At 36.4% G+C, this 18,289-nt stretch overlaps 1 protein-coding gene across 5 annotated transcripts in view; it reads right to left on the bottom strand.

Annotated features, from left to right (window-relative positions):
- Positions 1 to 18,289, bottom strand: part of Haspin (haspin) — a 152,513-nt gene that overhangs the window by 78,019 nt on the left and 56,205 nt on the right. The gene's annotated exons all lie outside the window — the stretch shown is intronic.

The raw sequence follows: 18,289 nt of genomic DNA, 5'->3' as shown, positions 1-18,289 counted from the left end.
TTGAGATTTTACCATTCATTCCCGCTTCACCCACTTACGGAGGGAGATCGGAAAGATAATTTTATAACAATTAGAGTTCCTCTTTACCATTATGTCACTTATACTTTAATAATTTTTTTCTCCGTTGGATTATTCTCGAGGCGTGCAATGATAAATACCCTCTGTGATTTCCTGTACGAGTTTTATCCTGTTCATTTATCTTCAAACGTTTTCATATTAGTGGACATTTTATCTGATAAAGGCACCATGTCTTGGCGGCAATTTTGAAAACGGTGACCCATATGAACAATCTTTTGCCACAACGCTGTTTAGTGTACGAAGATCTATCAAACGAGGTATCACTTAATCCATATTTTCGTTTAAAATTTCTAAGTTGGGCCTGGGCACCCATCATAGGCGGCCCTGGAGAGCACCGAAACATCATCATTCGATTTGCTCCATGGCTTTCCTACTTGAGTTTTTGTTTGGTTCATTTATGATCAACCGTTTTAATATTACTGGTACTGGACGTTTATCTGATGCAGGTAGCATATCTTGGCGGCCATTTTGAATACGGTGGCTAGTGATGTGAGGAGAAAAATTTTCCGCTATATTTTTCCGGAAAATTTTCCGTTCTAAAAGATTATCAGTAATAAAGTAACAATTCCTCAGTAATTATAAAATTGATTGAATTCATTTATAGAAATGTTGAAAAGTGAAGGATCGTTTAAAGAATCTGAAAATTTTCATGGCTCAGACAATTTTCAGTACTATGTAGGAACAAGTGAAACAATTTTTCATGAATCGAAATGTTTTCTGTCTCCTATGGAAAAACTGAAGAACTTTTTATCTATGGAAAAATTGAAGAACGTTTTATGAGTCGGAAAATTCTCATCATTTTGAAGCAAAAAGTAGAACAACTTTTTCCGAATCGAAAAGTTTTATTGCTCTGTAGAAACAAGTGGGGAAAATTTTTCATAAGCCGGACAATTTTGGATATTATGTATAGTGATGTTACGTGGAAAATTTTCCACTATAACTGCACATTGAGCTACAATTTTCCAATTAGCTTTCGAGAACCGGAAAATTGTTTAATATTTCCACGTAATTAAGTTTCTTTTATTATTTGTAAATTTCTTTTATTATTTTATTGGACAGCTTCCTTATTAGTTATATTTCACTTTCTCTTCTGAATGAATATATTAATAAATAAATGTTTATTTCCAGAAAATGGTCAGTATTTGTTTTTATGAGTTACTTAAACTCAAATTTTGGGTAGTCAAAAATTTACAGTAGGCACTTTATATTATCTCTACTTATTTATAAATGTTGCAGTATGTAAATCTAGAAAAGTAGTAAAGCTATGAGAAAACTTCGTCTTACGCATATTAAATTGACGAAATATAATTTTGTTAGATCAAATGTGGATTCTGAGGGAAGAACTCATTGAAGTTTTTGAAACATTTTTGAAGAAGTGAAGAATCGTTAGATTTTCACTTCATGAAACTTTTAAGACAATATTTATTACCAATAAATTTTAGGCTAAATAACGATGTAGGAATAAGTGGAGTATGTTTTTATGAATCGGCAATATTCATCACTTTTAATAAATTTAAATTTTAAATAATAGAATGGGATATTTGTAGTCTACGAACTCGATGTATGTTCCTTGCACTTTACACACCCACACACGCACGCACACACACACACACACACACACACACACACACACACACAAAGAGAGAGAGTGAGTGAGTGAGTGAGAGTTGAATTAAATTGATTGTGAGTTTAACGTCCCTTTCAGCTGCGAGGCTATGGTACGGGACCAACTGATTAACGTGGAATCCGAATTACATGAGCTCCCGCCGGAAATCGAAGCCAGGTCTCCTATGCCGAAGGCGTGTATGCTAACCGCTTAGCAACGAAGGAGCTCGCAGAGGGAGAGAGAAACGCTATGTAAATTTTTACTTCCCAACTGGAAATATTAGAAAATTTTCCGGTTCCCGAAAGCTAATTGGAAAATTGTAGCTCAATGTGCAGTTATAGTGGAAAATTTTCCACTTAACATCACTATACATAATATCCAAAATTGTCCGGCTTATGAAAGTTTTCTTTACTTGTTTCTACATCATAATTAAAATTTTCCGATCCATGAAAATTCCTTTCACTTGTTTCTGCAGAGCAATAAAACTTTTCGATTCCAAAAGTTATTTTACTTTTTGCTTCAAAATGTTGAAAGTTTTCAGACTCATAAAAAGTTTTTCAATTTTTCCATACAGGACAGAAATTTTTTTGATTCTTTAACAATTGTTCCACTTGTTCCTACATAGTACTGAAAATTGTCTGAGCCATGAAAATTTTCAGATTCTTTAAACAATCTTTCACTTTTTAACATTTCTATAAAAAAAATTCAATCAATTTTATAATTACTGAGGAACTGTTACTTGATCACTGACATTTGTTCAGGACGGAAAATTTTCCGGAAAAATATAGAAGAAAATTTTCCACTTCACATCACGGCTAAACAACGATGTACGAATAAGTGGAGTACGCCTTTATGAATCGGAAAATTTTCATCACTGACGGTGAACAATATAAAAAGTCTTTTGTCACATCACTTTTTAGTTTTTAAAGATCTATCGAATGATCACTCGCCCCATGTTTCCATTTAAAATTTTAAAGTTGGACCCCGGGGCCCCTTGAAGAGCGCGACATTACCATTCGATTTGTTCCATGGTATTTCCTATTTGAGTTTTTGTTCAGTTCATATATGTTCAACCGTTTTCGAGATGTTTCCGTGGAAAGGTTAAAATGGGCCACCCTACATATATATATATATATATATATATATATATATATATATATAGAGAGAGAGAGAGAGAGAGAGAGAGAGAGCGAGACCAAGGGAGTGATAACTCCCCTCCCCCTAGGAAACTTGTACCCCTATATTCGAAATGTTCCTTAGGGTTCTTAGAATTAAAAAATAGTTGTTGGTCAACATATAAGTGCAACACCTGGGTCCTGCGGCCCTTAACCCTTTAGCATCCGTGTATATTTACAGACATCGATGGGATCTCTCTAATTGACCGTAGATCAGACCGTTAGTGCAACACTGGAACAAGTTATACCTCGATCGATTTGTAAGACTGTAGGCTTTCAGTTTACGTAATGAACGAGACATTTCTGCGTACAAGGAAAAATAATTGTAGGATATTTAAGAAAATTTCCTTAAAAACGTTCATTCTCTCGTTCTTTTAGTTATTACGTGGCAACACTACAAACTAGGTGAATAATAAAATGTGTTTAGGTGTTGTTTTATGTTCAACTTAAATTGAAAATTTCGTCTTGATCCATCAAATAGTAGCACAGGAAATATTTATTTTATAGTCTTCACAGGCTTCATAATAATGGATTTTCATGGAAGTACGAGTATGACTTTGTGTCAATGTACAGTTATTATGCGGCAACACTGCAAACTACGTGAATAATAAAATGTTTTTAATTGTTCTGTTTTATGTTCAAATTAAACTGAAACTTTTGTCTTGATCCATCAAATAGCAGCAGAGGAAATATGTATTTTATAGTCTTCACAGGGTTCATAACAATTGATTTTCATGGAAGTATGAGTATGACTTTGCGTTAATGTTCTGTTTAAGTTTTCTATAGAAAACAAGTGATACAAGTTATTCTTGTTGATTTCTCGTTCGTTATATTATGACAGATTCCCAGTATCGAGAAATCCCCCAGGAAGGTTTTATGGTTTATTCGTCCATGGTATAATAGAAAAAAAAATTTAAAGCAATAATTTTACTGTTGTGCGGTTACATTATGTTCCTTTGAAGATACTTGTTGTTCTGCTATTCTACAATGAATACACTTCCAAACATGTCTGCTGGTATGTGAAGTTATCAAACAACTCTCGAAGTTATTGCGTAGAGCATGTATTCTTATTACATATGAACACAGATAATCGCACTTAATATGTATTTTTTTAATTGCCATAATATTAAATAATTTGTTATATTATTTGTATTTGTGTCTGCCTGTAAGTTGATAATAGTAGCACATTCGCCCTGAAATCCACGTGTTCTCAGTTATTCTGGAAAAGAATGACAAACAGAAAGAAGCCAGTCAGACGACAATTGCAACAAGAAAAGAAATTACTGTTGTGAAACATCGAAAATTCTGTGTAATACACTACGCATAAAACGAAACTGATATGAGGACGACAAATTTCATAAAAAAAAGAAAAGAAAAAATCCATAAGAACTTTCAGGTCAAAGTACTGCGGCAAGAGACTGACATTGCAAAACTGCACCGCTTAACATCAATTTGCATCCAAATTCCTACAGAATACGACACAAACAAACGGTCTATCGCTGGGACTACCAAAGTTTCACAAAATTAATACGATTGCTAAATCAGTCTGCTGAATCATGTGGCGGAAAAGTGTATACCCTTAGTGGATAATTCACCATATTTGGAGGTTACTGCATACGGCAGTATGTAGCAGACATCCTGTTTAACGAGGAGCAGTGCGTATTGGGCCAGAAATAGAGCTAAAATGGGGATCACGAAAAAAAGGGAAAGGGTGTTTCATGGGAAACTAGTGACATGTGTCACTAGAATAGCTGAACGTGTCATTAAAGGAACACCTATTCGATAGGAAGACGAATTACTACTGTTACAGATTCAAGAAGTAGATTTCATAGCAGCCAAAATGAGATACCACAACTTGTACAGTACGCAGCAAAAAACCTGCAGCATGTGCATGTAAGTTTATTGTGAAACGACGAAGTTTTTTGCTCCAAAATAAGTGTGCAGGGCAGGACGTCGAGGTTTCTCCTGGCGTAATTCGTGCCACTTAGACGTTATGTTGATTCCCTGCGCTGTTAGGCGTAGTTTCACAATAAACTTACATGCTCATGTTGCAGGTTCTTTTGCTGCGGAATGTATCAGATCGTCGAGCTGAATTTGTTCATGGAAGAAACATACCTAAACATAAATTCATTGAAGGTACAGTCTGTGCAGATATGTCAGTAAGTGTTTTAGTTACTGAAGCAGCTTTACTGTTACTTCGAGCTTTTATTAATTACCATCGTCAAGCGTATGATCTTTCGTGGCTGCCCACGGCAAAATTGCTACATGCCAAGATCTTAGACTGTACCTCATCTCCTTTTTTTTAGTTTATATCTATCTTTTAGCTGCAAGTAATATAGGCTCAAGTCTTCGGAAATCCCGTTTCGCCAAATTTTTAACGCAAGATGTTTGTTCAGCTGCTTCAGGTGTACCATGGTTGATATCAAAACAGATGCTTCTAGTTACATATAAGCGTCAGATATCTTACAAGCAGAACAGAATTAATAACTCTGCTCAACCGTACGTGCCACTCATCTTCATATTCACAAATATTTAGATTAGAAACAGCAATGTATGTTTGTCGTCGAAAGCGGTGATGACCTCCTGCCATCAGTCATAAAAGATTCATCTGTGTTCTCCCATTTTGATGCGATAATTTCCGAGGATTTGCATATCGCTTTCAATTAAAAGGGTAAATATAAACTGTCTGAGAGATTAGGTACGTCTAAGCTCTTGGAATGTGGCAATTTTGCCGTGGGCAGTCACGAAAGATCTGGCGCTTGCAGATGGTGATTAATAAAAGCTCTCAGTAACAATAAAGCTGCTTCAGTAACTAAAACACTTACATACCTGCACCACTAGCGGATCCAGAAGGATCGTTTGGGGGGGGGGGGCGGAGGGCGGTTCGCTTCCTGAAAGATGATCGTACCCTCATGGTGACCAGAATTTTTCTTTTGCAAGAATCGGACGCTTATGAATGCGGGACTGAAGGGAGGGATGCAAACCTGATTCCCAGTTTCCATTTTGGTACCCGAATTTGTTGAAAGTATATTCTGTCTCTAGATTTAAATTAAATACGCACTTTCGTTTCGGAGGTATGGCGGTGTCATGATTCACTAGTCACCGAACTGTATCAATGCGCTGTATTGCACAATATTTCCCCAAAAGAAAATACTGTAGGGCTAATCCGTATGAAGTGGTCCAAAAATGGTGAAAGTGGTTGCTCGACCATCTCCGAAAATTATAAAAAGTGAAGTGTGATGAACCTTGTGTATGAGAAGGTCAATAACATGAGTCACGTTTTCGGAGGTACAATTGTTCCTGAATGGCGGCCATCTTTGTTGTCGGCGGAATGCCATTTTCTGCAGTTGCAAGCGTTTACGAAAGCCACATTTGCTCAGGACTTACTAATCAGAGGAACATGAAACAAAAACTAATGTGTACTGGAGAGACCAAGGTACACGAAGAATATATAATCGTGCGCCCAAGTGGAAATTCAGGGTTGCAAACTAATACAAGAAATCACCCAAAAAGTACAGAAAAGTGCACGTTTCAAGGGGCTGTATTTTGGCATAAAGGTAGTGTTTCAGAATTTATGGTGTAAATACTAGGGCATGTACAGATTCTTCAGAAACATTCACAACTATGATACGACTGTTGCCACAGAGTTATGGGAGTTGGAAAGTTTGTTATTTTTATGGCATTTTTGGGACTTAATATCTCAGGATGGCAAACTGCTAAAAATTACTGCTGCAGCCACAAAGCAGTTCTGTATGTTAATAAACTATTACAAAAAATCATGACTGATATTACATGAAGAACAAAGTTAGGACAATGTTAAGAAAGCACGTGCGTGACGATGCCAAGTCGGTGCATGAATCACCTTTTACGTTATGATCGGATGCATATTCATTCTACATTATCAGTTTGAGGAAACAAGCAGCAGGTGGCAGTGAAATCGCGGCCTAAATCGTTCACGTTGGAGTTACCCATCTGTATTGTTTTTTGTTATCTGTGCATTTACCCTCCAAATGTCAGTCAGCCGCTTGGAGTATCCGTCAGTCGTTTTGCTACAGCCACAGTGGAAGGTCGTGTTGTGCGCTGAAAATGACCTCTCAGTGTTCTGTGAGGTGAGAAATGCAACTAATGAGGAATGCTATAATTCTACGTATGGTGTTCGTGCAAAGGAACGAAAGTATATTTCGGACTTGCAAACAGAAAGTCAGGAGCTGCTTCGTCTGTGACAATGTGCAAGTACCATGAAATAAGATATTTAGAGCAATATAACCATCTGTTCGGTCGTGTGTGTTGTGACCCAATGAACATTCATAAGAAATCTATTAAAAAGGGACTTCGAAAAATTCTCGTTGAACACATGCTACAAGGAAAGAAGACTGGTGTTCAGTTAATACCAGGAAAATCACTTTGTCCCAACTGTTACTCCGCAGTGTTTGCATCCAGTGCAAGTAACCTGGAAGATCAAAACAGAAACAGCGATGTTGAATTTGTTCCGTCAACATCCGTCTTAGAAACTTTAGATTCAGCATGTTGTACGTTAGGATTATCGTCACCGTCAAAAATACGAAAAGACAGTGCCGAGAGAAGGAAAGGTAAGCTTCAACGCAAAATGGATCAAGTGTCACAAGCGCTAAGAAGACAATTAGAACTTGCCTTCGAGGAAACTATTGAAGATGAAGACGACAGCGTAGAAGTGTCCTCGGATTATGAAATCCTGATACGTCCATTAAAAGAGAAATGTACCATAGCTACCAAGGAAGGAAAAATAAAAATCTTAAGTTTCTCCCAACAACATGGGCTCGTAAGAAGATTGCAACTGAATTTAATGCGTCAGAACGTCTTGTCAAGATTACTAGGAAACTGGTGAGTGAGCAGGGAATTTTACCTGATCTGGAGCACAAGCAGGGAGTATCAGTGTCACCAGAGACAACAGAAAAGGTTCTCAATTTTTATGAAGACGATAAATACAGCCTTTGTGTCCAGGCAAGAAAGATTGTAGACCAGTACTTGCAGGAAGTGTGAGAGTTCAGAAACAGAAACGACTGTTATGTAACCTAAACGAGCTTTACCTGGCATTTAAACAGAACCATCCAGAATGCACAGATATTCACAGGGCTAAGTTTTGTGCCATGAGACCTAAATGGTGCATAGTTGCCGGTGCTGCGGGTACTCATAGTGTCTGTGTATGTATGTACTACCAAAATATAAAGTTAATGATTGCTGGGGCAAAACTAAACGTTGAATACAAGGATCTCCTCGAGTTACTCGTATGTGATATTAACAGCAATGCCTGCATGATGCAAAATGCAAACACTATCCAGGAAAAGCTACCCTTCTGTCGATGTTTGATGAAGCCATGGAAAGTAAAGTTTTCCCTGACATTATTCAATATAAGCAATGGGTTACAGTTGATAGGACTGAACTGATTACGGTAGTCAAACATACGGACGAATTTTTTTAAAACATTATGTGAGAAACTCGAGGATCTCAAAAAGCATCACTATATTTCCAAGGCACAATACCTAAAATACAAGAAAGACAATTTCAGTGATTCTGAGTGTATAGTTTTGGCTGATTTTGCTGAAAACTATAATGTTCCTTTCAGAAAAGAATACAAGTACGGGGTGAGGAAGCGGGGAACAGGAGGATGTAGCTGTTACCCTCTGAAAACTTCTACGATAGTATTTCTCAGAGATGCCAGGTATATGGTGAATGCCATGTTTGTGTGAAATCCAAAGAAATGCTCCCTTCTGATCATTTGGAGGGAGGAGATGCTGTAAACAACTTTTATTATTATAATAATAAACAACTTTTATTATTATTATTATTATTATTTCTTATATTTTGGTTTAAAGTAGTTTTAAACTTAAAAAATTGACAGGATCTGTGATTACTGTCCTTCTTGGTGATTACCCGTTTGTTAATTTCGTAGCTTTCTTCCTGAAGAAGAATATCATTATGGCTTATTACCTAAAGGAATTAACTGTTATTTTTATAATTCCCAAAACTTTCTTACAGCACTTAAGAACATTAATGATGGAAATGCAAATATGGGGATAATTTACACAAAACTGAAAGGGTAGTTACTAGGATACATAATATAGGATGTAGTTGAAATTTGAATGCAAATGTTTGCTTTTGATTGGTCAAAACAGAAAATTTTCAACAAATCTTTATCTTATCGTCTAACAGCTGCCTACAGTTTTTAAAGGAAGTTTTTCCAAACATTTTTTTAAAAAATTGTTTTGTTAACAAAATTTTAATAACTAACTGCCAATGGTTACTCAAAGTTAAAATATAACCTCCTTTCTTTTTTAGTATCGGATCGAAATACTTGTAATTACGGTTATGAAAGAACCATCCAACAACTTACGAACGTGAGCGATTTGACCCAAAATTATTCATTTCAGTTGCAGTTATGCTTGGCTATTAACGGCAAATTTAGGGGCAATTGATCAGATTTGACTCGGAATCTGAACAAATTTCAGACTGATTAAAAGTATATACATATTAATAGAAATACTTATCCCGCATACACATAAGCAGTAGAATTTAATAATAAACGAATGAGACATTCTGAAAGATTAGTGAAAACAGAAATTTAAAAAACTCGAGCAGAAACAGAAAGGTAACAACCAAATGATATTTCTGTTCATACTCTAAATATATGCCCTTTAACGTACAAACTATATATTTACTAACATTCGGATATAGGAAATAAATGACAAATTAAGAGTACTTTTTAAAAGTGCTCACTTTTTAAAGGATAACAAAGAAGGATTAAGAATGGAATACAATTCAAGTAATTACATACATTATAACCACCCCACTCGCAGCAATAAAAATATTCTTTCTTTAATTTCAGCCACCATATCTTAAATGTATGCCTCTTTATCTTAAATATAATATACACTACTTTTTTCGATTATGGAGTGTTGCTTTGTTGATGATTAACGAAAAGTAATTAGAAAACTTTTTCGAGTTCATCTTTTTTAGGTTATGTTGTTTCAATTTACGGCTCACACAAAACGAAAGAGTTCTTCAACTCTAAACTAAATCATAACTAAAGGGAAAGGCCAAGCCGATAGCCAGCCCAAAAATGTAGGGGGGGGGGGGGGGGGTAGAAATTAGGGAGGCCCGATCCAACCATATTATAGTTCATCTACATATTATAGTTCATTTGCAAACCTACCGTGAACATTTCAGGGGTCCGGCCCCCCTAGAACCCCTTGGATAAGTATAAAATAACTAAGAGGAACTTACGATAGAACAAAACCCGTGCAACGATCTGACGGACAGCTATGTCTAATAAGTGCAATAAAAAGAGTTCTCTAAAGAACTTTCTTACCACACGACCGGGATCAAGACATACTTTTTTGGGGGGGCAGGGGGGGCTTAGAAAATATTTTGCATTTATCTATTTCAATTGCGTCATAATGCTTTTATGGATAATAGATTTAGCTGAGGACATTATTATTAATTAATATTCTTATGTATAAGTTCATATATAGAAAGGTGAGAAAACTTGCGATTGTTGGACAACATCAAAATGCCACTAGACTAGACTTCACATTGTTTCCTTTGTTGGCATCTTGCACGTATACTTTTATCTCAAGTCCAAATACCTGCTTACATTTTATGACATAAAATGAGGAAGAAAGTAGCTCAAGCTTTTCTAAGTGTCGGTCCCATTATTTGTCTGATATGAAAAAGGAAAACAGGAAGAGTTTGGGCATTCGGTATCCAACATAGAGGCGGGATCTCGGTCAAGTCAAGTTGTAGTTGCAGTTAGTATTCTCGAAAAAGTTGCAGTTAGTATTCTTAGTTTTTCTATATTGTAGGATACTTTTTATGAATGAATTGTCAATAAGTGACAAGATAATCCTTTATCTTGAAGCACGAATGGATACACACTTTAAAAAATTCACTGGGAGAACTTAAAACAAGTTCTAAATTATCGTGAAATGAGAGTATCCTTCACAAATGTGAACCAGTAGCCATGTGATAAATGTGAAACAGCTTGTGTCAAATGCCATGTTGAGAATGGACAATGCATACACCTAACACTACATCCTTTGCTTCGTTTTCTCCAAGACCCTTCCATTTCAAGAAATAGAGTTAGTCATGTGTTCGTATATATAAGACTGGCCATCCTGAAAAATATCTTCACAGCCGCGAGTGGGTGGAGAAACTCAGCTGGAAGGGTCGCGAAGACCGAATTCCGTAGACTTGCAACCTCCTGAGATGCTGATAGTACATTCATCACCCAAGGTGCCATACAGTCCTATCATTGGGTAAATCAGCAAGCCACTCTGCATCCTTTTGTCTACTACTACCAACAAGGTGGAGAACAGAAGCACTCTTGTCTCTGCGTAATAAGTGATCATTTAGCGCATAATACTGTGGCAATTCACGTGTTTCTGCAACATCTTATCAGTCACATTCGAGAACATTTACCACGCGTAGCAATCATTATATACTTTTCTGATGGTGCGTCCAGCCAATACAAGAACAAGAAAAATTTTGTCAATCTGTGTCACCATCAAGCAGACTTTGGGCTCGAAGCCGAATGGCATTTCTTTGCTACGTCACACGGTAAAACTGCATGCGATGGTGTTCGTGGTATGACCAAAAGAGAAGTTGCAAGGGCTAGTTTGCAGAGGCCAGTTACTGATCAGATCCTTACACCTTACGATATGTTTCAGTTTAGTTCAGAACACATCAAGGGGATCACGTATGTCTTTGTTTCCACTGAAGTCGTGTCTCAACATGAAGATGAACAGAAAGAGCGATTTGCGAGCTGTCAGTCCATTCCAGGCACAAGAAGCTTCCATCGTTTTACCCCCTTTTCTGAACATACCTTACGATGTTATGTTACATCAACAAGTGATGAATTTCAGGAGTTTCCTGTTGCCAAATGTGTGTCCGTAACACACTGAGAACTAATTCTGTTTTTTGTACTGCTTTGTTGCTCGGTCAGTACTAATACACTGAATACCATCGTCATGCATGTGCTTTCTTAATATTGTCCTAACTTTGTTCTCCATGTAATATCAGTCATGATTTTTTTGTAATAGTTTATTAACATAAAGAACTGTTTTGTGGCTGCAGCAGTAATTTTTAGCGGTTTGCCATCCTGAGATATTAAGTCCCAAAAATGCCATAAAAATAACAAACTTTCCAACTCCCATAACTCTGTGGCAACAGTCGTATCATAGTTGTGAATGTTTCTGAAGAATCTGTACATGCCCTAGTATTTACACCATAAATTCTGAAACACTACCTTTATGCCAAAATACAGCCCCTTGAAACGTGCACTTTTCTGTACTTTTTGGGTGATTTCTTGTATTAGTTTGCAACCCTGAATTTCCACTTGGGCGCACGATTATATATTCTCCGTGTACCTTGGTCTCTCCAGTACACATTAGTTTTTGTTTCATGTTCCTCTGATTAGTAAGTCCTGAGCAAATGTGGCTTTCGTAAACGCTTGCAACTGCAGAAAATGGCATTCCGCCGACAACAAAGATGGCCGCCATTCAGGAACAATTGTACCTCCGAAAACGTGACTCATGTTATTGACCTTCTCATACACAAGGTTCATCACACTTCACTTTTTATAATTTTTGGAGATGGTCGAGCAACCTACTCTGGACCACTTCATATGGATTAGCCCTGTATTGACGATGGCATTCATTTTAACGAAAGAGTGTACAATTTGTTCTAATCATTTATATTTTGAATAACAACTGTGGGACAACAGATGAAAAAAAAAAAAAAAAAAAAAAACTCGTTCTATGCAAAAATAGATAACAAAAATATACATGAATAAAGAATAATACAAAATGTCACCAAATGACAAAAGACATTATGATATTTCTATGTAAATTTCTTGGTAAGTGATGTTTAATAGTATATGGCACACATTGTTCCAACTGGGCCAAAATATAGGGGAGCAATCTTTACATATTGCTTTCATTTATGTTTATATCAGATATAATTCAGCAAATTAAAAATTAAAAAAAAAAAATCAAATTTAACTCCACGGATGCTTAGTGGTTTCCTGATTATTACCCATGGTAGTGATTGCCGAAACATGAATTTCGTGGCTTTCCCCGGAAATAAGAATGTTATGGGTTTTGCCTTAAAAGAAGTAGCCTGCACACTTACGGGCACATATCGAGTACAGGAGAATGAAATGGATACACTTCCTAATACATAATACTAATCCTCACTGCATTTGAACCTTGTACTGTACTACTAACTGTAACCCAGAGCAACGGTTTGAAGTTAAACTACAGCAGTAACATATAAAGAAATGAATTTTGGATATAATCCTATATAAATATAATATATTCCAGTACTCCTTAACCATATAAATCACTACGAAGGCAAATGCACAATTTATTCAATAAAATATTGCAAATAATGTAATAACAAAAATATCAATACTAAACTTTCTCTTACACAAATTCAACAGAAATTTTGTCAGATGATCTAGCACGAAATGTGTATAAATTTTACATGAAATAAAATATGAATTACAATTATATAGAATCACAATATAAGCCATTATAATGATAAATAGTAAAAACAAAATGAAGGAAACAAGATCTGAAATGTAAAACCAAAGTGATGTTTTCGTTCATTACTGCACACAAACTATATTTCCTTTAACATTCCGACTGACGATGTTATTTGACAATATCAGATATTTGAAAAAATTCAAATTTAATTTTGAAAAATTCTCACCTTTAAACGAAATCACCAATGGAGAATAAAGTACAAAAACAAACTTGTTGTTTTTCTTTAATCTCAGATATAATAAGGTTTGATCTAATGGCTAACTTGCTTGCCTTTGGTGCGAGTGATCCCGGGTTCGATTCCCGGTTGGGGTACAGTTGAACGAAAAAAAGTGGTTCGGATTGCACTATAATCAGTAGGTCCACGTCTCCTTTAGCCGTCCTGGCACAACCATGGGACGTTAAACAAACAAATATCATATGTATTGTTTATTAAAAATATAATATAGTCTATATACCGGTACACATTTTTTACGATTGTTGTTGTGCCTTTTTGTTTCAGTTAAATATTTAAAAAATACAATTTCAAAAACTTTATACCAAATTTTTCTACATAAAATGCCTGCTACCATGAACAGTTTACAGCCAAATTTTCAGAACCATATTTTTATTCTGTATTGAATGGACAATTACAAAAGGTGTGTTACAGACGTATGTCAGAAAATGTGCCAACTTACAGGTACAGATGGCAAATCCACTTTTTCTCTGAATTATTGAACTAATTCAAATGCGTTTAAGTACACATAATATGTGGAAACCTGTAGCTGTATGGAGCTGCACATCAGCAAAATTTAGTTGTACAACATTTGAAAATACACGATAAAGAAAATGTTTCGGACGTAACATTTTAGTGTTACAGACGTAGTAACAGTTCTGAAATCCATTACAAAATATCACTGTTCAGTATAGATAATGTTTTCAAGAAGAGTAAGAAATATTCATACAAGAAATCATCTTCAATTCAGAAATCTTATTTTTTATATTTGAAAGTTAGTCTTTCTGTTATCCACATCAGGCTCCTGTAAAATACATAATACTTGTGAGACATCTATTTCACTGATATTCTGGCCACACAAACTTCTTACCTGCTTGCTTTACAAACTTTATGAGAACACCTTTACCAGTTTCACCAACTACTTGTCTTACAAATTTGTACAGATGCTCCCTTCTGATTCAATGTTCACAATAACCCACTGACCAAGGGAAATTGATGTGACATTGTTCATTTGGATGGCTTCATTAGTTGAATGTTTTTCTTCACTATGTAGTCCACAACCTTTGAAAGGAAACACTGTGCTATCCTTCTCAGAGGACAATTCAACTTTCACCACATATTTGTCGACAGAACGTACACTCATGTCCAAAATGTTTGTCGTATATCTATAACTGTCTTCTTGTAAAAATATAATTTGAAGGGTACTTTGAAGGGTAATGATTTTGAAGGGTACTTTGCCGATTATACACATACTAACATTAGAAGAAATACCTGGCGAATTCGTTATCGAATTATATTCCTACAACAACATATTTATAGACATGCGACACTAATTTTGGACATGAGTGTACATACTGTATCTGATGTATGTTAGGAATACCTCGGATTCCATCCCAGCGTTTTGCCAAGAAATTAGCATATTGTGTAACACATTCAAGAAAAGATACACAGTCATGTACATAGTCATGTTATGAGTTTGCCACACATGGTGTTTTAGCATTCCTCCAACGCCATCAACCGCACCTTTTACATGTGATGTGCAGAAAAAGTGCCAGTTCAAGACATCACAGTTTATTGCACCTTGTGTTGGCCAAAGTAAAGAGTTGTTTGAGATATTGACTAGCACCATCGGAAAAAAAAAATTGTTATTTTCAGTTTAGGATTCTTATTTTTCAAGCCTTCAAACAATTTTTGATTGAAAGAATGAACAGCTAATTTATCATGTTAACATAATCTGATGATGGCATATGAACGTATTCCAGATTATATGTATGCTACTCCAGTGTAAATAGTTATTTGGACATTGGACTAGTGTGCACTTTGTACTCCATCCTGGTGAACTATGCAAAAATTTTCACTGAAGTCACCTTGTAAAATACACCGTTCTTCTGACGCTAGCTCAGACTTGGCTTATTTATATCCTTATGTACATACCACAACAAGAATTATAACTCTACCTGTCTCCATAGCCGAATGGTGAGGCTCCGAAGTTGACCATTTTCCGTCTTCTATTTGGTCTAGGAATTAATTCGTGCGGTTGGTACGCACACATTGAAGCTGTAGTACAAACACAAAATACATAAATACCTTAAGAAAAATATTGTCCAACGCTAGCCACCACTTTCGCCCATCTGTCAGGCAATGTACGGATTCCGTGGCGAAAGAAGTCCTCATCCTTGGAAGCGATCCAGTCAGAGACCCATGTTTCGATATCTTCTGAAGAAGTAAACCGCTGTCCAATCAAATCGTTGTTCATGCAATCGAACAAGTAGTAGTCCGAAGGAGCAACGTCTGGTGAATACGGCAGGTGGGGTAAAACTTCACATCCGACATTTTCTAAATAGGTTTTGACCGGTTTTGCGACATGTGGGCGAGCGTTATCATGTTGTACAATAAGTTTATCATGTCTGTTCTCCCATTCTGGTCGTGTTCTGGCCAGAGCTTGCTTCAAACGCATTAATTGTCGTCGAAAACGTTCTCCATTCATAGTTTCACCCGGTTGCAGCAGCTCATAGTACACCACACCTTTCATATCCCACCATATGCACAGCATAACCTTTGCACAGTGAATATCTCGTTTTGGTTGTGATGGACCTGGTTCACCTGGTTTCACCCATGCCCTTTTTCGTTTAGGGTTCTCGTAATGGATCCACTTCTCATCACCCGTAATAATTCGATGCAGAAACCCCTTTCTGCTCTGTCGTTGAAGCAGCAATTCGCAAATGGTTTTTCGTCTTTCAACGTCTCTGTCTTTCAATTCATGTGGAACCCAATGTGACATCTTTTGAATCATTCCCATGGCTTTCAAGCACTTTGGAGACTGTTGTTTGATCAACGCCTAATGCTGCTGCAAGTTGTTCCTGCGTTTGACACGAATCCTGCTCGAGCAATGCTGTCAATTCTTCGTCTTGAAATTTTTTTGGCTGTCCAGCTCGCTCTTGGTCTGCCAAGCCGAAATCACCACTTCTAAACCGTGCAAACCACTTCTGACACGTTCGCTCAGCTAGAGCATGGTCACCATACACTTCCACCAAAATACGATGACTTTCAGTCGCACTTTTCTGCACGTTAAAGTAATGCAGCAGGACACCCCGCAAAAACACTTTATCAGGCACAAATTGCGCCATGTTCACTTAACTACAAACTGGTGTTGTTGACGCTTTAATCCACTGCCCTATACTACGAACGATACGCGATGACAGGGGTTTGCAACACATGTGTGGATACACGGAACTGTGGGACGCTCCGTTCGTTGCGCCATCTCTTGTCCACCCGCACGAATTAATTCCTAGACCAAATACAATTCATAAATTGATGGCCCATTACTTAGCGGGAATTTTTTTTTCGACAGAACAAAAAAAAAAAAAAAAAAAAAAAAAAATACGGGTCTCTTAAAAACATGTCTAGTTGCTATAAAAAAAAGTTTCAACAATATTTGAGATGGTGATGGTATATGCTCTGCCTGAATTGAAATGGAAGGCACCATATATAATGCACCCATATATCTAATTTATGCTGTGGTATAGCGAATTTATCCAATGGGATTTCACTTAAATCTATTCTAATTCTTTTCCAAAACATGTTTTCTAAATGCAAGCAAAGAAAAGAGATGAAAATTTTAAATAACGAGCACTACTTTGGGTCTCCCAAATAACAATTTCTGTAAATACATGGTCTAAAGACAAGGTTTACATTTTGGGTAAACATATGTACATATAGTACATACATTTGTAATTATTCTGACAACCGAAATTATTAACCTGTTCTCGCCCCCTTCCCCCTTCCCCCCCCCCCAAATCAGTAGGTCTTACACTTCACATTATGAATGTGTATATGTGCAATCTCTAGGGAAACTTCTAAGCTTAGTGCTTCATAATGACTTTAATTTCTCGTACAGAAAACACCATTTTCGCTGTCATCACACTAAAATTTTGAAGGTTTTAGACCAAACTGAATTTTGTTGAAGGTTAGCTACCAAACCGAAATTTCTATCCAGTCAGAATGTAAACACTACCACACTTACTTGGTCAATCTTCTCCAAAAGATTTAAAATTGGATACCTTCTATAGCTCCAATCATGTCCCTGGGATTTTCAAGAGTTTAAAGTCTACATCCCTCTCGAAACTGGGAGGTTTGAACGGTTTAAAATAAAATTTCATGACTTCAACTAGACGGCCATGCACTTTTGAAACAGGTAAGATGGCTGGCCCCAACCACTCTCGTCTGACGTGAAGAAACTTGCTTACACCTCTAAATCCAATGTCCATTGAGCATGTCAACTTTCTCACTGCACTACGCCGATGTTTTTATGATGTGAAAGTCCAAAATATCACTTTAACTTATTGCCACTCTTCAAATTTTCACCTTTTCTTACGGTTTTTTTTTGTTTTTTTTTTTTTTTTTTGTTTTTGTTTTTTGTTATAAAGACAAGAATACCTTTACGTCTAACTCTTAAAAGAAAGGTAAAGACAAAAGATAATAGGAAGAAGACCCCTAATTGGCTATTATTGACGACGTAACCGTAAGACGAGATTTTCTCTACTGAACATCAAAAGTGCCGCAAACCTCAAACGAAGCTGTGATTGCTGATGATCCAATAGGAGACAATTTTTACCGAAACAAAGAAATGCATCAACAA

The sequence above is a fragment of the Thermobia domestica genome, chromosome 1, assembly GCF_964235325.1.
Source record: "Thermobia domestica chromosome 1, izTheDome1.hap1.1, whole genome shotgun sequence".
Taxonomy (NCBI): domain Eukaryota; kingdom Metazoa; phylum Arthropoda; class Insecta; order Zygentoma; family Lepismatidae; genus Thermobia; species Thermobia domestica.
The sequence above is the reverse complement of the archived record's forward strand: the minus strand, read 5'-3'. Positions and strand labels throughout refer to the sequence as shown.